Source organism: Saccopteryx leptura, chromosome 1 (genome assembly GCF_036850995.1).
Source record: "Saccopteryx leptura isolate mSacLep1 chromosome 1, mSacLep1_pri_phased_curated, whole genome shotgun sequence".
Lineage (NCBI taxonomy): Eukaryota > Metazoa > Chordata > Mammalia > Chiroptera > Emballonuridae > Saccopteryx > Saccopteryx leptura.
In genome coordinates, this window is record NC_089503.1 from 154,469,596 (window position 1) to 154,491,150 (window position 21,555).

At 37.5% G+C, this 21,555-nt stretch overlaps 1 protein-coding gene and 1 pseudogene across 2 annotated transcripts in view; both read left to right on the top strand.

Moving 5' to 3' along the window:
• HCN1 (hyperpolarization activated cyclic nucleotide gated potassium channel 1) overlaps positions 1 to 21,555 on the top strand; it is a 338,266-nt gene that overhangs the window by 113,356 nt on the left and 203,355 nt on the right. The window lies entirely within an intron of this gene.
• Positions 2,138 to 3,707, top strand: LOC136389068 (KRR1 small subunit processome component homolog pseudogene; annotated as a pseudogene).

Sequence of the window (21,555 nt, forward strand, 5' to 3'; positions counted from 1 at the left end):
GTAATATGATCACATTACCTTCACTCTCAGCTATATCTAAACTTTTGAAATGCAACATTTCATACATCCACACACAAAAATGACACAGCCATACTTTCTTCTGAGAAATATTTGCAGATATTTTCTAAATGAATGAATCCTTAATATATTAGCCCTGCGTAGACTGCAGGATGCCCAAGTTTATTACTTTTAAAGTGTTTTGAGCACTCCTAACAGAAGGAAGTTGTATGGCCAAGGAACAGATTGTGTATGTCAATACCATGGGGAGAATATTAAGGACATTGAGAAGTCCTTCCAAGTTTTTTACAATTCTTGGATTAGATATTCCACTCTTCTTGGGTAAGGTCTGATTTAAAGTTCCCAATTAGAATGGAAATTCCTCTTGACAAATGTGTAGTTATTACTTATTATTTGACATTAATTAGCTGTCAAAGCAATTCCTGCAATGAGGAATTTCTGAATGAAAGATAACAATAGATAGCATGTCTACAGGTGAGTGGAGGGGAGATTGGAAGATTACTCATTGACTAATCAACAGGGAATCAACAGGCTTCTGTTCTGAATGGGGGAAACACCACAGGGTTAAATGAGGAAGGACATGCATGCTTTCAAAAGAGTTTATAAATAATATGCAAATGGCCATCACTTGGACTGACTTTAAAATTAGGATACCTGTTATCGCTGATCATAGATACCATGAGGTAGGTCAGGTAAGGAGTTGATGACTTCAATGACTCAAATTCTCATCAGGCATCCAGGCTCTGTATTCCTTCTTTCATCCCACCCTTCCTGGTGTGTCTGCTGTGGTCTCCGGTCCAGCCTACCTTAGGTCACAATGTGGTGCAGAAATGCCAGGTATTAGCACATCCAGGAAAAGAGCAAAACAGCTTCTCTTTTCTCCTCATAGGAGTGAGGAGGTGTTTTCAAGAAGCACCTATGAATCCTCCCCCATTTGCCAACTTTTCCACCAGTCACTGGCCTGGGTAATGGGATTGGCAGGTTTGTTTAGCCTGGATGTATCTGAAGTACGTGGTGACTGGGGGACCTATTAACAAAATCAGCTTCTCTGTGCCCCTGAGAAGGACTAAGGAACTGGCCACAGTCAGACCACCAACTGTGCTGCTCACGGGAGCAAAGGGCACTAGGAATCAGGACTACTTAGTAATTAATTCAGCGACGGTACATGGACAAAGTCAAAGATGTGAAACACACAAATAGCTCTATGCATGATTTTATTCAACAACACAAACATATCAAATATTCTAGTTGCCAAGGGAGACCAACTGCTCATAATGCTCACCAATGCTAACACCAAGAGTATAAAATGTAAGCAGGACAGAAACAGGGAAGATACTTGTCCTAAGGACAGATTGTCACACAAGAACTTAAATTCCCCCTAACGGTTTTTTACACATTAAATTATGTGTATATCTGTGCTAAAACATTAAATAACTCGAGTACAAGGGTAATAAAAACTCACAGAATTAATCTCCAATTTGTATTTTGATCTCTGAATATTTACTTAACTTTTAAAAATATTAAAAGAGTACTGTAAGATTCTGTTTTGTTTTGTTTATAGCTTGGCTAGTTCAATTATTCAGTTTACAATGTAGGGTGCGAAGGATGTAGGGGTAAACATTAGTTAAATGATCTAAATAATGCTTTTCATGTCTAGTGTGGAAGATGTGTGGTCTGCTGGTTTCCATAGCTCCTGTGTAAACTAGGATAAAAAAATAGGTTGCCTAATCTCTATTTTAATTATTGCTCCACTAAAGTTTCTTTTCCAACAGTTAAGCTAGTATGCGGGTGAAGAGACTGTTTCTGAAAGTCTTTTAATAATAGATTAGCCTTCTTGCTAAACATGGAGACAGATGAAAAATGAATGTGTCACTGGATGTCATGGAATCTAGGAAAATGTAAAATGAAAGAAACACAAGCAGAGACAACAAGAAAATTGAAGTCATCTGTGAAAAATGCAGTAAAAACACTCCGGGGATCTGGAAAATAGGGAAAGAGAGGGAGGCAGGGAGAGAAGAGAGAAGGAATATCTGATTGAATGAAATAAAATAAGGTTATGGTCACAATTCAAAACACAATATAATTTTTGTAATTAAAAATAGTGAGGAGATTTGGGGACCAGCCCACTTTCGGTAACAACGGCACCGACTTGAAAATGGCGTCCTCTAAACTGAACGGGACAGCTACAGGGGCTAGAAAAAGTGAATTTCGTAACCAGAAGCCAAAGCCAGAGAACCGAGATGAATCAGAACTCCTCACTGTTCCTGATGGTTGGAAAGAGCCGGCTTTTTCCAAAGACGACAATCCCAGAGGACTCTTGGAGGAGAGCAGTTTTGCCACTCTGTTCCCAAAATACAGAGAGGCTTACCTGAAAGAATGCTGGCCATTGGTACAGAAAGCGTTGAATGAACATCACATTACTGCAACCCTGGACCTGATCGAGGGCAGCATGACTGTGTGTACAACAAAGAAGACGTTTGATCCATATATCATCATTAGGGCCAGAGACCTAATAAAACTATTAGCAAGGAGTGTTTCGTTTGAACAGGCAGTACGAATTCTTCAGGATGATATTGCATGCGACATCATTAAAATAGGTTCTTTAGTAAGAAAGAAAGAAAGATTTGTAAAAAGAAGACAACGGCTTATCGGTCCCAAAGGACCTACATTGAAGGCGTTGGAACTCTTAACAAACTGTTACATTATGGTACAGGGAAACACGGTTTCAGCCATTGGACCTTTTAGTGGTTTAAAAGAGGTTCGAAAAGTAGTCCTAGATACTATGAAGAATATTCATCCAATTTATAATATTAAAACCCTAATGATTAAACGAGAGTTAGCAAAAGATGCTGAATTAAAATCACAAAGTTGGGAAAGATTTTTGCCCAGTTCAAGCACAAAAATGTGAACAAACGCAAGGAACCCAAGAAGAAGACTGTTAAGAAAGAATATACATCATTCCCACCACCACAGCCAGAAAGTCAGACTGATCAAGAATTGGCTAGTGGTGAATACTTTCTGAAGGCAAGTCAAAAGAAACGACAGAAAATGGAAGCAATAAAGGCTAAGCAAGCAGAAGCTCTCAGTAAGAGACAAGAGGAAAGAAACAAAGCTTTTATTCCACCTAAAGAAAAACCCATTGTGAAACCAAAGGAAGCTTCTACTGAAACCAAAATTGATGTGGCTGCCATCAAGGAAAAGGTTAAGAAAGCAAAGAATAAGAAACTGGGAGCTCTTACAGCAGAAGAAGTCAAACTTAAAATGGATGCAGATGAAAAGAAAAAGAAGAAAAAAAAAGTAATACACCAAAAAAGCCTGAACTAGAGCTTCTTCAGCTAGCTCCTTTGTAAAGGACTTTGAGATACTAGGGCATTAGTCGCCTCATGTAAGAATAATACTCCGATTACTTTTTTCTGAGTTTGTTTTCTTCTTTATGATGGTGTTTATATATACAGCTGTTCTTTATAAATTATAATATTCTTACTATGTTTTTTGAAAAATTTTATACAAGAGAGCGGTATATATGTCTTTTTGTATACATGGCACCTAATCTGTTCTAGGCAGGTTTGGTCTAGCATGATTTTAATAGTAATTCTTTAGGTCATTTATATAAAGATTTTTAAAATGTGGCTATTGTAATTATCTATCAAGTTGAATGTCTGATGAAACTGGTTAGTCTTTAAATATGGGGGAGGGGAACAAAAATAGGTTTATAATTGTATGTGAAACGGAGAGTTTGTTCTATTATTATTTATTAATTATTGTGTTCTTTTCCATAAGAACAACTGTAAATTTACTTTTGCCGCACTCTACATAACTATGTCCCAGCATTTGGTTTTGAAGAAAATAAATGCAATTTATTCAGTGAAAAAAAAAATAGTGATAGAGCTCCTTCAGTTTGCACTACTATTTTATGGCACAAGTTTAGATGATTTCTTTAGCAATTACCAGCAAATTCCTTACTCAGCCAGGGGTTGCCACTAGTCACATCTCTCTGAAAAGTTTGCTAGTTAAGTTTGGCTTGCCCAAGTTATATAAATCAGTCATCCTCTGTATGTTAAAATGTACTAGCATAAAATGTGTTATATTTTTGGCCTTGCAGCAAGTAATAATAATTATTAGGCCCACATAATCCACTTGAAAAAGTATATATTAATTAAAAATTATTTGTGCTACTTTTTTTTTCTTGTCATAAGACAGAGAGAGAGATAGAGAGGGGAACAGATAGAGACAGACAGGAAGAAAGAGAGATGAGAAGTATCAATTCTCCTTGTGACAGCTTAGTTGTTCATTTATTGCTTTCTCATGTGTCTTGACGGGGGGCTACAGTAGAGTGAGTGACCCCTTGCTCAAGCCAGTGACCTTGGGCTCAAGTCAGTGACCTTTGAGCTAAAGCCAGCAACCTGTGGGCTCAAGCCAGCTACCATGGGTCATGTTCATGATTCCATGCTCAAGCCAGTGACCCTGTGCTCAAGCGGATGAGACCGTGCTCAAGCCAGATGAGCTCACACTCAAGCTGGTGACCTTAGGGTTTCAAACCTGGGTCTTCTGTGTCCCAGTTTGATGCTCTATCCACTGCATCACTGCCAGGTCAGGCAATATATTTGCTAATCAAAAGCTTCAATTAACAATAATAAGACATTAAACATAAAGCTTTATGAACTCAAAAACTAGATATTGGAATTGTTTGAGAACAAAGACTTGGAAAATTAAATCTTCTATCAATAGTACTGACAAACTTCATAATGAGTAGGGTTTTTTGTTTGTTTGATTTTTGTATTTTTCTGAAATGAGAAGTGGGGGGCAGTAGACAGATTCCCGTGTGTGCTGGTCCGGGATCCACCTGACATGCCCACCAGGGCGTGATGCTCTGCCCAATGTGGGGCGTTGCTCCATTACAACCAGAGCCATTCTAGTGCCTGAGATGGAGGCCATGGAGCCATCCTCAGTGCCGGGGCCAACTTTGCTTCCATGGAGCATTGGCTGTGGGAGAGGAAGAGAGATAGAAAGAAAGGAGAGGGGGAAGAGAAGGGTAGAGAAGCAGATGGGCACTTCTCCTGTGTGCTCTGGCCAGAACATAATGAGTAGTTTTTATTTTATTTTTTGTAAAATGTTAACAACCAGAAAATAGGAGATTTAATCAAAGTAAATGTACCAAATGCAATTCTAAACATGGTGAAATGTTGTGCGTTCAAGTTTCAGAGAATCAACTCTTGAGGTTTCACACATCAGACAGACTCACAGCCCTATGCAACAGCTCTGAAGTTCCAAAATGAATTTTTACAACATAAATTGGTCTTTCCCGTGGGCAAAAGCTTCAAAATTACATAATCTAAGAATAAAGCTATTTAAAAAATGAACTTTTATTTTAAATAAAAAATTTCTTTGTCACGAGATATCTAAGATTTTGAAGCATACTTTAAAATTCAATGGCATTTTAAAGGTTTTTATTTTTTGCTTACCAATTTAGTGAATAGTAAAGTACTTAATATAGTTAGCTTTAAAAACAGATAACAATAAAACAATAACTAACGCTTAATAAGCATTTACTCTGGGCCAGAAAATCTTCTAAACTACACCTATGAAATGAAATATTTTAATGCTTACAATAATTAAGTCCAACACTAGTAGTGTGCCCATTAAATGACGAAGAAACAGGCATGAAGCATCACTTTGGGACCAGTCCAATTTCAGTCCAATTTATTGTGCTTTTTCCAACTTCTGTTGTTTAGAATTCTAAAACATTAATCTGGTACCAAGTCTGCATCTCTTTCCTGGACTATCCGGGGAGACTGGGTTGCGCTCACGATACAACCCTGTTCATAAAGCGTGAACTAAAGATCAAATATTTTTGAGAAGGAATCTTTGTTCGAAATGTAATTTGAAAAACATCTGATATAAAAGTAACTCAGAAAGGATAAAAGGAGCTAACTATGATTTTCTCAGTGTGCAATTACAAATGACAATGAGAAGTAAAATAGCAGATAGAGCAAAACTAATCCCCTGGTTACACATGAGTGTAGTAGAAAGACCTACCATATATAAGGTTAATACTGGTTTCAAGTCTTTACTGACAATATAAACTTGGGCAAGTCTGTTAGTGAACATCTTAAGTACTAACATTATTATGTTTTTTATTAAAAAAATAATGGAAGCAAAAATATCTTCCTTGGCTTGAAAGTAAAATAGAGATGGTACCAATTCAAACATAGTCATAATTGAAATGCAAGCCAAGTGGACCAGCCTTCCAAAAATTGTGCCAAGAAGGCTGAACCCAGGTTTGTTTTAAAAACATGCCAAGGATGAAAAAATGGCTGAGTCAGAGGGGTTCCAAGTTAGAGCTCAGTTTTTCCCTCGTTTGGTTGGCAGCGGCTGTGCTAGGTATGGGCTCTTGTTCCATCAATATTTCCCACAGAACTGTTTTCTCCAATTTAATCTTTTTGAGAAACTGTGTTTTTTTTTTTGTTGTTGTTGTTGTTTTATTTTTTATTGTTGTTTTAAATCATTTTTTCCACCTCTTTTGGCCTAAAATGAGTATGGTCTTCTTCCTCACCCTCTGTGTTTCGATAACCTCTGTTCACCCTTCAGATGCAGGTCTGTTTGTGAACATTTAGTCCTGGCGCCGGCTCTGACCTCTCCCAGGTCCACCCCCACTCCTACTCCCTTCGTATGGGTGTTCACCACATCATGCCACCCTGCAGGACGTTACTTTATCCCCAGTCTTCTCTGCTCCTTGATCTGATAAAGGAGCATTCCTTATTTGACTTTGTATTCTCAGAACCAAGAACAGCACCTGCCCCGTGGTAAGTGTTGAATAATTGTTGAGGAAGGAAGGGAGGTACCAGGAGTAGATGGCCAAAAAAGAGGAAGAAAATTTTATCCAGTGTTCCAGGTCGATGCTTTATCCACTGCGCCACCACAAGTCAGGCAGGAAATTTTATAAGTCAGGCGGATGAGTATATTTCAACTCAATAGGACTTCGTATCATTTTGATGCAACGGGTTCTTCTTGGTTCTTTCATACACGATATGCACTTTGAAAAACAATTAAGGAAAATTCCTTTATGAATTAGGGACCACATTATTAAATCCTGAAACATTTTGTGATGTTCAAGTGGGCAAATATTCTGCAACTTGGTTGCTCTGGAGGTGGGCAGCAGTTTTCAGTCATCCTCAGCCTACGGCAGAGAGAAAGTGAGAGGAGGGAACAGAGGGATTCTCTTACTGCCTGGGTATAACTTACCCCAGTATTGAATTTTTCTTATTTAAAGGCTTTCTGCTGTGTCAGCTCCTATTATTAGTTGAACAAGAAATGACCTGAGAGTCCTTGCTCAGGAATTGCCCTCCTGGGGGGAACCTGGCCCTGAGCACCGACAGCCTTACCTTAGAGAAAGCCTAATGGCTTTCCACTCAGGCATGGGAGCTGAAGTCAGGAATCTTTTATTTTAGTCTGCCTCAGTAGTCTCTGCCTCTCATTCTTACTTTCTTCTCTCTTTGGGAAAAGTCATTGTCAATTTCTATTCTGTGACTACCACTGATTAGTACTGTGCCCAGTCTATCCACTTGGTTTTCTGGATTTAATTTATAAATTCTTGGCTGCTCTTGGACACAGAGCTATTAGACACTTACTGCTCATTTTAATATTCTAATTTAAGATATATGGTACTATACTTGTGATTTTTTTTAAAATTAGTTGCCCCTTTTTAAAATTTTTATTTATTCATTTTTAGAGAGGAGGGAAGAAGAGAGAGAGAGAGAGAGAGAGAGAGAGAGAGAGAGAGTGAGAGAGAGAGAGAGAGAGAGAGAGAAAGGGAGGAGGAGCAGGAAGCATCAACTCCCATATATGCCTTGACCAGACAAGTGCAGGGTTTTGAACCGGCAACCTCAGTGTTCCCAGGTTTACGCTTTATCCACTGCGCCACCAAAGGTCAGGCTATTAGTTGCTACTTGTGATTTTATTGTCTACTTTAAATGGAAAAATTTTGTCTACTGATAGGTATACTGAACTACCCAGTAGCAGAAATTATTGAGTGATGAAAAGCGAACATTTGAGAGTTAACTAGACTTTATAAATGTAGGAGAATAATGACAAAAGAGTGTTATTAGTTAAAATGAAATTTCCTTCCCCAAGTTAAATCATTACATCTATTTTATTCCTAAAAAAGGAGACAGCTAGTTACAGAAGGACACAGATGTGCACAGTCAGGGTAGTATTCTGCTGGTCAGTGCTTACAGAATCTCGGAGTAAGAGGGGCGAGGAGAAGATAGGAACTGCTCTGGTAGGTGATAGAATGAATGCTCCTTCTGCAGGAGAGAGAATAATATTGAACTGTTGTCAGAGAGCCGTGCAGTGTAATAGAACCACGATGACATAGCATCGTTCGGGACCTGCTACTTACACGTGACGCATGACGCCTTTGTGTCAACTTACAGTGAGGGTGCAATTAACATTTATTTCGTTGCCAGAATGAAAGTATTCTTCAAAGTAATTTCACCTCAAGGCTTTAAATTGTGTGCCCTTAAGATAATCCATAAACTGAGTGATCTTAAGAAATAAAATGCTTATTTATTATTTTTATAACTCTTTAGCAAGCTCACAAGGGGACTGCTGCACACACAAAGCATCATTCCTCAAAGAAACAGTCTTCTGCGTTAACGCATATTTAGTGATGGCAAAACACGCATCATTATCCACACAAATCTATTTTGTACAGAGAATCATTTGTCTTATTTGGGTTATTTTTCTGAGGCCACCCAAGGCTACCGGATGCGCAAATCCTGCTCTACGGTGGGGAAGTTGCTGTCAGCTAAATGGTTAGACTTCCTGCTTTCATTACTCTCAAGGTTTCTGCAGATAAGAAAAGCTATCATGAATTTTCTCTCCTTCCCTGGAGAGAACATTAAGGGATATAGCAGATGATTCGAGGACAGGAAGGAGAAAAAACCCACTCTGTGTATCACAACTCCTGAGTGTATTAGCCAGTTCCGCTGGAAGAAACTTCAGATCTGACAGTTTAATGTTAATTTACTTTTTTTTTTTTTTTTTGTTTTTGCTTTTTGCCTGATATCTTCTTTCCATGACAAATTTTACTTCAATTCAATTTGACTACAATACACAGTAGATTCCTCTGACAAGATCATTACTCTGGGCTATTTTGTAAGGTATTTTTAGTTTACAAGGCTGAGAGAGAAAGGGAGCTCTTAAGAAATACCAACATGGCGCTGCAGAGCACCTTACAAAGCACTGCGCGTTTTCTCCTGCTGTCCTGGCCTTCTGACACTGATTCGTAACGGATGTAGCCCAGGCTGCCACCTGTCCCTTGTTTATTTGAGATTATCTCCCCTCCCCTTTTTTATATATCATCCCATGTTCTCTACTTCCGATAATTATGGAAAGCTTATTTTAAAATCAGATTGTCTATAAAATATGATCCTTTATAAAAAAAACCCCTGAAGATAATGCTTGGTGGATTTGCTTGTATAAAATGAAACCTACTTAAAGACTGGATCGTCAGACATAATTAGTTTACAAGGCAGAGAAAGAAAAGGTGCTCTTAAGGAATACCAATATGTAGCTGCAGTGCATCTAACCTTAAAACTCATACTGACTTTTTTTATGTGGACATGAGAGACTTTGGGGAGGTGCTTGGAGCTGGAGGTGCGAGTTTCCTTGGGGGTGCATCTGCACTTAATTTTCTTGTTCCGATTGCTATAGTAAGTGGGAGACACATTCGCGAGGTTCTGGAATAGGTCTAGTTCTTCTCAATGTCTTTGTGGAGCTGAATGAAGTGAAAGGAACCGAACGTTTAAGTTTTGAATTACTAACAAATTACTACGCATGTGATTGGGTCTGAGAAGTCACATGGTCAAAGATACACATCAGGGAGGCCAGTACAGGCAAAACCCAGGTGCGTGTCTTCAGATAGTCATAACTAAAAAGCTCTTCTAACCCGTAGATGTAGTTAGAGGAACACACAGTACCAAACCAAAGTGAGACTAACTTAGAAATTGGAACAAAACTCTTAAGCGGTAGGGAGGACCTGTATAATCAAGGTAAAGGACCCAGGTTTTGAAGGCAGCGAATGGAACCTGGATGAACATCCACCCCCTTCTGGCTGCTTCAGTGCCACACATTCTTTGTGCTGTCACTCCGTTTTTTGGGACTCAGTTTCTTGCATCTGAAAAATAGAGGTCAAAATGCCTACCTTGCAGGACTGTTGGCAGGATTAGAGATAATGTTTATAAGACATCTTAAACAAAGTATCTGGCATATGATGCATGTTAATAACCAGTCCTTGTAAAAATAAAAGTGCTTGAATAAATTAACATTTTCACAATTTTGATTATGAATTGATGTGAAATGCTACTGGAATAATTTATATTCTCTTAATTTTTTGATGTGAGAATACTTAAGCTTGGCTTCTCTAAATGTAGAAATTCCAGTACACATTTTGTATTACTTTCAGCATGTGTTCAACTGATAAGTGACGTGATCTAGGGATTCCACAGTGTAGTTCACTACATAAATTCACCACCTAAAAAGAAGAATAAAACTTGGGTATGCCAAATATTAAATTATATACACTGGACTGATTAAGGAATTGTTCAAAGAAAAGACATCAAAACACTTAAAAGTTATCCTATTCACTTGTCTCTGTGATGTGAAATTGTCATGGTACAGTGTTTTTCTATTCAGTATTATGCTATATATAGTGTATGCTTCCTGTCTCCAAATTCTAGTGTTACATGGTCTATCATTTACCTTCTATATTTTGGTGAATCACATTAATGTTTCCTTATATTATTTGTCCACTCAGAAAACAAAGGTCAGCGCTGCTGTTAGGAAATCATTAATTCATATGAAGGGGTGTATACAAGAGAGTGTTTCATTTATTAAGCTGTTTGTAGTCAGTGGTGATCTGTAGAAAGGAAATAATATAGCACTTCTTCTTTGGTCCTTTTATCACTTTCACTTGGCCAATTCTCACTTCCTTAGTATTCTAAATCACAGGTTTCATCTCAAGGAATTACCTTTGTGGCTGTTATTTTTACCCGGATGTTTATTCATAGCTTCTTATTGCAGTGTGTGTGTGTGTGTGTGTGTGTGTGTGTGTGTGTATGTGTGTGCACGTGTGTGTAAAATTCACCTAAATTTTAAGTCAACACACTTTCCCGGGACCTTTTCTCTGATATCATTCTACTGATGGATATCCAGAGAAGGAGTGTTGGGAAACACACTCTGGTAGATTAGAAGGCTATGGCATCTGTACAAACACAGAGAATAGTAAGAAAACCCCACCGAGTGAGTTACTGGGTATACTGTAATACACTAACCACCTGGTATGATGTCAAAACATCATCAGTTTAAAGACATGGGACCCAACAAGAATGCTACCATTTAATTCAGATGCCAGGCCACCTGCAATTCTGACCAACTCGACACAAATTCTGATGTTTTCATGACCCTCATCAAGTTTGATAATTCATTAGAATACTCAGAGACCTCAAGAAAGCACTGCAATTATGGTTACAGTTTTAGTATAAAGGAAGCAGATCAGAACCAAATAAATGAAGAAGCACATAAGGTGAAGGTCAGTTTCAAACATTGAACTTCATGCCCTCTCCCCATGAGTCAGAGAGCAGCACCCTCTAGGGACATTGATGTGTTCAGCAACCGGAAGTTTTGGTGTCCAAAATTTTATTGAGATTTCATTATGTAGGCATGGATGATTGAAACACTGAGTCACTGGCCACATGATTGAACTCAATTTCCAGGTCCCCAGACCTCCTTGGAGGTCAGGTTGGTTAATCTCTTGCTTGCTCTTTCTGATGACCGGCTCCCATCCTGAGTAATCCCTTTTATAAAAACTCGTCTCATCCAAGAGACTTATCAGTAACAAAGACCTTCCTATGACTCAGGTTCTCTCCTAGAAACCTGGGACAAAGGCCAGTCAAATTCTTTATTATACAATAGTGATGAATCATTATTAAATATAAAAGTTATATCTCACCTTGGTAATACACATTTTCTTTTTTTGCTACCCACTAAAAGTATAGTTTCCAAAATATGTTAGCCTTGAAGAATGACTTTAGAAATCAATCTAAATGAATTGTGAGGGTATTGAACTTTCTCCTAATACAAGTTCTCTAAATTTTGTTTATATTTTCTTTAAAATTGGAAATTTTAATCAAAAATTTTATCAAATTATTGAATAAATAATATGCCAGGCATCACACTAGGAAACTTCTAATTAATAAAAATTATTAAAGCTTATGAAGAGGAGCACATTTAAACTTTCTATAAAATCAAAGATAACTAAACAAATTAAATAATGATAGCTCAAAAGCTCTGGACTATCTTGCTTGTGTGACTAACTGGATGGTATGCCTATATTTATTTAAAGTTTTTTTTCTTTTTTTTTTAACTGAAGTGGAATAAAAGTGAGAAGTCCTAAAATTGTGCAACATATAAACTTGGTGAAACACTCAAAATGATCATTAATAGACAATTGACTTGACATGATTTCTCTTTTAAAAATATTTGGTAAAGAAAAGCTCTCTGAGTGGAGTAAGGAAGATGGGACTTGCAAAAATATTTGGGCTGAAAGAATAACATATTTTGATATGAAAAATTTAAAATATCCTGAAGTTATCAGAATGTGATATGAGCCTAGCAGATACTTTAACATCTGTAAAGAGATTTTTTTCTCAATTAAAGAATTCATAGTCTATTGAGAGAGAGAAAGAGAGAGAGAAAGAGAAAGGGGAAAGGTAGAGAAACAGATGATTGCTTCTCCTATATGCCGTGACTGGGAATCGAACCCGGGACATTCATATGCCGGGCTGTCACTCTACCACTGAGTAAATCAGCCAGGCCCTTTAACTTTCATTTTAGCAATAACTGAAACTTAGCATAGTTAGGGAATGAATGGTATCATGATAGACATTTGATGCTTTATTGCTAAATAAGTGTTTACACAAGTATCAAATTATCACTGCTATTCTGATGACATTGTGTCCTACTTGATTTTTCCACACATAAATGTAGAATAAAGATTATTTTCTTATACTTTATTTAAAAGTATATTATGCCATTGCCTTCCTTAGAAAGAAATGGAGCCCTTGCTTTCTCTGTACCAGCCTCTCAGTAGGTTTAGATCAACCAAAATGCCAACGATACTTTTGAAAAGGTCTGTTGTGAGTGTGCTCCGAGCCTAGTTTCAAATTCTGAGCCAATATTCTGATGACCCACTTCCTAAAAAAATGTAAAAGCTGCACTTTATCCCCCTACTAAACATTTAGGTGGTTCAATAATGAGGACCTTAGAGAATCTTGGATTTCCAGATCAATGGGTATTGTATTGAAGAAAACAGAATAAGAAATTGCAAAATAAAATAAAACACAAAAAGTTTCCAAATCCTAGAAGTGAACATCAGAGTACGTTGGGACACATTAGGGGAATTTGCTATTACTACCTTAATGGTGGTTAAAACACACAAGGCTCTGAACTTTCAGCGACATTGGAAGTTGTGGTAAGTCTATGGGGGCAGGGGTGTAGGAAGGTAATTGTCAGGACTGGACAGGTAGAAAGAAAGCTTGAGAGATGAACCCCGCTGTAGACATGCAATTTTTAGGTCAAGATGAGATCTTCAAAGATGAACTTGAGCTGCCAGTTGACAATCCAGAAGAGAGCCGGGGTGGAAAACTAGGGAAGTAAGGGATGAAGAGTGTAACTCAAGGAGTTTGGGGCTGGAGTAAAGGCTCTGTAGAAGTTTACCTACAGTCATGGTGACACGTGACTTACGTAGTGAGGGGATTAGGAGAGGACGTTGAACTGGAGGAAGAGAATAACGGCCTTCCCAAGCTCATTTTAGTTAGAGGAAAGATGGGGCATAAACAAGGTTTCTCACTTTTTATACTGACATCTAGAGTTTCTTGGAAATAATGTTAATAAAGAGGTGAAGGCAAATTAAGATTTGGGGTTAGGGTTTCTGCAGAAATACAGGAGGTTAGCTGTTTGGATTTTTATAGCATGTACTCTACTTATTAGCCTGGGTGGCTCTTGAAAAATACAGTTTTGAACTACTTATTTGCAGTTTTTTTTCAGTAACTACTGTAAATATATTTTCTCTTTGATTTAATTTTCTTAATATTTTATTTTTTAACTTACTTTATTGTAAGAATACAGTATAATGTACATATAACATACAAAATATGTTTTAATTGAATGTTTGTTATGGGTAAGACTGCCAGTCAACAGTAGACTATTAGTAGTTAAGTTTTTGGGGAGTCAAAATTTATACATAGATTTTCAACCGTGTAGGGGTTGGTACCCTCCCTCTGTGTTGTTCAACGGTCAAAGGTAAATCAGAAAGATAAAATTGCTTAAAATATTAAATTTCTGGATGTAGCAGAAGAAAAATTCAAGTCTGAGTCAAATAACAAAATATTAGTTACATGATGATAGAAACACTTCTGAAATTTTTTATTGCACCTTTAAGAAAAAGAATTTCATAATTTCTCAAATGACATTGGTGAACAGTTGCAAGATTTTAAAGAAAGTGATGATGAACATGTTTATTTCACACCAAAGTGTTTTGACGTGGGTGTTTTGTCTCAGGAATGTTTTGAAGTAGCCTCATTAAAGCAGCTATAACATTATAAAAAAATTTTTTTAATTATAAAAATAAATCTCTTCTTTACATTTTATGCTGTCTCTCTATCTCTACCTCGGAGTCTCTCTTAGACTCAGAGAAAGCCTGTTACAGATGGGGTGAGCTGCACATGTTACTAAGAAATATTACAGAAGTGACTTAAACTATGTGTCAGTCCAGAGGACCACCGTTTAAATTGGCCTTAGCAAAATGCACACCAGTTATTCATGGGCAATTGAACAGTGCCTTGCCCACTCTTATGGGTCATTTTGTTTTCCTGCTGGTTATCTAAGACTTGTTCTGAATCCCCACATGGTGGATTAGACGCCAGGGTATCCAGCTAAACAGTGTTCAGTTAAGCAGCTTTTCTTTATTGTGTTAAACAGGTTCTGAGACCTGCCTCTCTCTGCAGGAGAAAGAGCCATGTGGTAACCCTGGGCCACCCGTGGACTGATACTTGCCCTCTTAAATCAAACCTGAATTTCATTAGGTTCAAAGATTGTGAGCAAGACAATATCATGTTTGATTACAAAGAGCCTTATATAGTACATTTTATTAGATGAATGAAAATAGAATGTTGGAATTGGATGGGAAGTTCGGAATCTTCCAGTTCAAAATTTCCCCCAAGTTGAGAACCTCCTTTACAACATCTCTGGCCTAATTTCTAGTTTTGTGCGCTCACTGCCTGAGTCACAATTCCATGAGGATGCCCAAGCCATATTTCAATGGGCTGGTTGGTTACTCTAATAAATAATAACTACTTGGTTAGTCTTTCAAAAGTGCAAACTTCTTTTTTTCTGATCTGGGTTCTGCTGGGTCCACTGGCAGTTCGAGTAAGAAAAGTTCAAGTCAGGGATCAGCAGGAGTCCCATAACTAATTTGAATGTTGGGGTCCAGGAAGAAATTGAGGTAAGAGAGGAAAAGCAAGGATGTCAAGTACTATGGATGAATACGTGTGATAGACTAATTCTCTCTTGCCATTCTTAAAGTTAAGGGAGTTGCAATGTACTACCAGGTAAATCTTTGTGATTAATTTTATCATTCTCATCTTATCTGATCTTTTTTTAAGATCATATTTCTGCTTGACTGGAGGTGGCACAGTGGATAGAGCATTGATCTGGGATGCTGAGGCCCCAGACTTGAAACCCCTAGGTCACTGGCTTGAGTGTGGGCTCACCAGCTTGAGCGTCGGATTGCTGGTTTGAGTGTGGGATTGTTAGCATGATCCCATGGTCACTGGCTTGAGCCCAAGGTCACTGGCTTGAGCAAGGAGTCACTGGCTTGGCTGGAGTCCCTGGGTTAAGGTACATAAGAGAAAGCAATCAGTGAACAACTAAAGTGCCACAACTATGAGTTGATGGTTCTCGTCTCTTTCTCTGTCTCCCTCTGACTCTTTTTCACTAAAATAAAGACCATATTTCAATAATCTGCTATTCAGAAGATCTGTATTTACAATGTCTTTCATTATTCGTATGCAGTAAATCCTGTAGAATATACTTCTCTTTGCATAGAATCAAAATCACCTCCTTTTAACATCTACTCATAGGTACTAATTTTGAAGATACCTATAAAAATTGTATTAAAGAAAAAAGATGCATGACATTTGTTATGGAAGACTTTATTTAAGAGGACTATCATCACTGGCATCAGGACTAGCCAACTGAGGTTTTACTTAGGAGAGACAGATGGGGCTCAACAACTAATTCAACAGAAGAAATGGGGACATAGAGCCAAAGAGCCTTGCCTGGGTCAATGGATGGGAAATTACTAACAGCAAACATCAGGCCAGTGGGGAATTCTGGCTGAACTGACCTACCAGTATTCTTGCTGAAAGCAGGCCAGGATGATCAGACATGACCTGGGAGAGGGTGGAAGATGAGGTCTTTGGTAAGATATGCATGGTGACCAAATATGATGGAGAATTCTGGCAAAACTGAGTTAGTAGGATTTTTGCTAAAATTAGGCAATGCAAAGATGAACATGGATGCCCAAAAGAGAGGGCCTAAGACTTACCAAATCCTGCTTAGTATCTTTCCTTCAATTCTCCCTGTAAAGCAAAAGATTAAGCAGAGAATGAAAAACTTAGAGACACAGGCGACATTATAGGGATTGCAGGAGAAAAGGGGGTGAGGGGAAGTGGAGGAATATAGGAGGTGGATAAATGGTGATGAAGGGAGACTTGACTCGGGGTGGTGAACACACAGTGCAATATACAGATGATGTATTGTAGAATTGTACACCTGACACTTGTATAATTTCATTAACCACTGTTACCCCAATAAACTCAGTAAAAGTTTTTTAAAGTAATAATAATTTTAAAAAGGTTTCAAACATAACTTTTGTAATTAAAAAATTAAATGCAATGATGATAACTTTGTTATAGAAATCAGCTCTGTGTACTCAAGGAGAATATTTCAAAGATTTTACTTGATTATATTTATGGATAAAACTTTTTAGTAAATCGTATAAAATATTATGGACATGGTAGCTTTTTGGTTGCATAGTTGCAGGATATTGCTACATTGCAAAGAAACACTTCAGTTGCCAGTTGAAATAATAGGCTGTTAAATTTGTTGAATGCTATATCATTTGAGTTCTTTGCTGCTTTTCTTTTTAAAAGCTAATCTGTGTCAACAACAACAGCTTTATAAATTCACAGTGTGAGATGGGAGAACTGCTCAAACATTAAACAGGGAATGTAAGGCTGCCGAAGTTAATAGAGAAATCAGGTTTAATGAAGTCTTTGCAGTTCTTGGGAGAAATGTGATAGATTTCAAAAAGAAGTTATTTATAGACCAGTCTTTCCCTTTGCTGGAGCTCAGATACAAAATTTGAGGATGAATCTGCTTCTGTTAACCACTATCTTGTTCACGGGTTTTTCTTGAAGATGTTAAGATAATCTCAAGGTATAATTAAAATTTTGGCAAAAATATCAGAGAGCAAATCAGTGGTCACTGTCTGTATATTTTAAATTGGGGGGGGGGGATTTGGAGTGTCCTAATATAAAACAAATGATTTTATGCTCCTTAATCTGTTACCTGTTTGGCGATTTAAGAATAATAAATAAAATTACTTTTTAAAAATAGTCAGAGTTTTATATCTTACACAGAATTGAGAAGTAGTCATTTGTTGAAAAATTTTTCTATATTATTGTTATAATTTTAGTTGTTTTTTTTTTTCAATCACCACTCTGGTTTTTAATGGTAGGATTTTGTAAAGTTTTGATAGAGTTGCTCAGTCATCTTCCACAGTTAGTAAATTGTACAGGTAAAAGAGCAAATAAATAGTTACTAGAAATAGGTACCACTGCTGGAAAGAATATATAAAAATAAATGTCCTTGAGTAATGAAATATCATATCATAATATTGACTAGAGTCTAAATCAACAATGTCCTTTGTGAGGCAGTATTTTACCTGCTCTTTGAAAGGAAAGATAACTTCTACCCATCTTCCAATTTATGTCACTTTACAAATTCTCTAAAATTATTCAAAGATAGCATTTCCATAGTGACATCTGAGAGTTCTATTAGTATCTTGAGATATCATTCACTTTTATCTATACTTGAACTTAAAATACATTTCTTCATGAAACCAAAAAAGGCAGATTCTACTAAAATTTTTCCTGTAGTTTCATTTATTGTGTTTGATATGAAATTAGGTATTTAATCAATAGGAGCATGGTATGTTTTTTACTCTCGGAGTATGGGTTAGTTTTCCATTATTGTTTCCTAACAAATTCGCCATTGTAATACCCAACCAGTTAATTGGGCAGAGAATTCTGACACACATATATATCCCAGAATACAATGAGACTTTCCATAATTTCCACCAGTGAGGTAGATATAACAGACTGTTAAAGAACGTAAGTGCATATCCAAGTGTTATTTAAGAATAGAGATGATGAGTTGCCATTCTGTGAATTATTAAGATCTGCATTCTTAAGATGATGTAATTTATTTTCTTGTGCATGGTTTTCAAAAATAGTATGATATGTCTTCTCTTTCCCAAAAAATGTGAAATCCATACAAATGAAAATTAGCTGCAGCTGTGATTTTATGAATGGTTTCCTAGAAACTACATTGAAAGAAACTTCAAGCCACAAATGAGCTTTATACAGCTATTCTAGGATGTGCAGGTGGAGGCTTGTGAGTTTTCCCTGTTGCTACCAAAATACATTAAGTATATTGTTTGAATGATGATAGTCACATTTTTTTAAGTGTAAGGTAACATTTAAATAATTTTATCCTTTCTTATGGAATGGATAGATACACATGTTTTAACAGTGGGAGCTTTAATAGTTGTTCATTAAAATATTAAAAATACTCATCTATTATAATTTATTTTAAAAAATAAAAGGTCATTGCATTTTTTTGTTTATTCACACAAACAAGGATCTTCCATATCATCTCTTAATGCACAGGCAGTATCATCATTTGTTTCCTTTGTGAAACCTATAAAATTCATTAATCTAAAGTGTATTCTTTGAAGTCTTACTCTATGCAGGGCATTGGTACTTAGTATCTTGGTAAAAAATAGATTAAACTAATTCAGAAACATGTCCTTTTTAAGGTTAGACACTCCCTGGAAAGATAAGAAATGTGTATCAATAGATTGATGACAAACCTAGGAAATCCTAGGCAATTATTATACATAACTTTGCTGAAAAAAATAGATGATCGTATGTATATATTTATCATATTGTATTACCCGAACATATCATATTCAAATAACTTTATTTTTTTCTTGGGCAAAATTTTGTATTCTATCTGGACAAAGAAATAACAAGATATTTTAAATTTGGAAAATTAGGCATTTGACAGAGCTTTTTTTGACAACATAGTGAGATATGGGTAAATGGCGATATTTTTACTACTAAATATTGGTTTGACAGACAACAAAATCCCTGATGAAAAGTATTATCAAGGCCCTGGCCGGTTGGCTCAGTGGTAGAGCGTCGGCCTGGCGTGCAGAAGAAGACCCAGGTTCGATTCCCGGCCAGGGCACACAGGAGAAGCGCCCATCTGCTTCTCCACCCCTCCCCCTCTCCTTCCTCTCTGTCTCTCTCTCTTCCCCTCTCGCAGCAGAGGCTCCATTGGAGCAAAAATGGCCCCGGCGCTGGGGATGGCTCCTTGGTCTCTGCCCCAGGCGCTAGAGTGGCTCTGGTCGCCGCAGAGCAAAGCCCCGGACGGGCAGAGCATCGCCCCCTGGTGGGCAGAGCGTCGCCCCTGGTGGGCGTGCCTGGTGGATCCCGGTCGGGCGCATGTGGGAGTCTGTCTGACTGTCTCTCCCCATTTCTAGCTTCAGAAAAATACAAAAAAAAAAAAAAAAAAGAAAAGAAAAGTATTATCAGCCTAAAAGATGAATCCCTAATTGAGGGACTCTTTTCTCTGACTTATTCATAGCAACATTTTCAATATTTCTTAGATGAAAACATTGACTGCATATTTACAAAATTTGTAAATGAAACATATTCTTGACATATTAAAAAATGCATTGACTTACAGAATTATGACCTAACATATGACAGCAACCACGCAGATTCAGCCAATCCAATCAGACACATTTTAATAAACATGGACGTATGTTCTGCACTTGGTTTCGAAATACTCCCAATGTGCTAAAATGTAGATAAGCCATATGAATATACTTGTATCATGAATCTGAATCTGAAGTGATAGGAAGAAGACACATTGGGCAGTAAGTCCTACACGGAAGCTCTGCCTGCTATGAGCAGGTGTACACTGCTGCTTTGATCTGCTTCTTCAACAAAAAAGTTACTATCTCCATGGGTAAATTGGTTATTCAGTAGCTTATGTTTCTTCAGGTCGGTAGCTAACTCAGACTCAGCACATTAGGTAATAAGAATTCACCATCCCATTGTTCCTTCTTCTATTTTTACTGTTCCAGCCACTTTTTCCTCTATGGTTCAATAAAGAAACTTATAAGTCAGCCTCAACATCTTCAATTCTTTCATATTCTTAGTCAATGTGTCATGTGTATTCTGTCAATATAGTTGGAGTTATTACGAGCTGGCTTGGAATGTGAGCAAAAAGTAACCGTATTCATTCATTCATCATTCATTGATTCATCCATTTACTCATTCATTTCTTTATCTAATAATTTAAAAACTGGTTATTGAATATAGGCCACAAGAATGTGCTTTCAAAGGTGTATATCCCAGTAAGGGAATAAACATTTGTAACAGAATTGAAGTACAAAGTAGAAATTTTTTTTTTTCCATTTTTCTGAAGCTGGAAACAGGGAGAGACAGTCAGACAGACTCCCGCATGCGCCCGACCGGAATCCACCCGGCACGCCCACCAGGGGCGATACTCTGCCCACCAGGGGGCGATGCTCTGCCCCTCTGGGGCGTTGCCATGTTGTGACCAGAGCCACTCTAGCGCCTGAGGCAGAGGCCACAGAGCCATCCCCAGCGCCCGGGCCATCTTTGCTTCAATGGAGCCTTGGCTGCGGGAGGGGAAGAGAGAGACAGAGAGGAAAGCACAGCGGAGGGGTGGAGAAGCAAATGGGTGCTTCTCCTGTGTGCCCTGGCCGGGAATCGAACCTGGGTCCTCCGCACACTAGGCCGACGCTCTACCGCTGAGCCAACTGGCCAGGGCCCACAAGGTAGAAATTTTAAGTGCCAAGAGAAATAAATATCTAAAGTTAATAACAGTTGAAAATAAATTATTTTTTAAAGAAAATGATTATTTTATCATTAGTTAGGAAGATAACACAATTCCATAGGCTGTTACACATTTTTCCTACTAAGGTTATTTTTAAAATATCCCTTTGTATTTTCTTTACCATCTTCATTTCTTCTAAGAATTTATTTTTCTTTAAATGGAATTTGTTAGAGTGAGATTAGTTAACATAATAATACA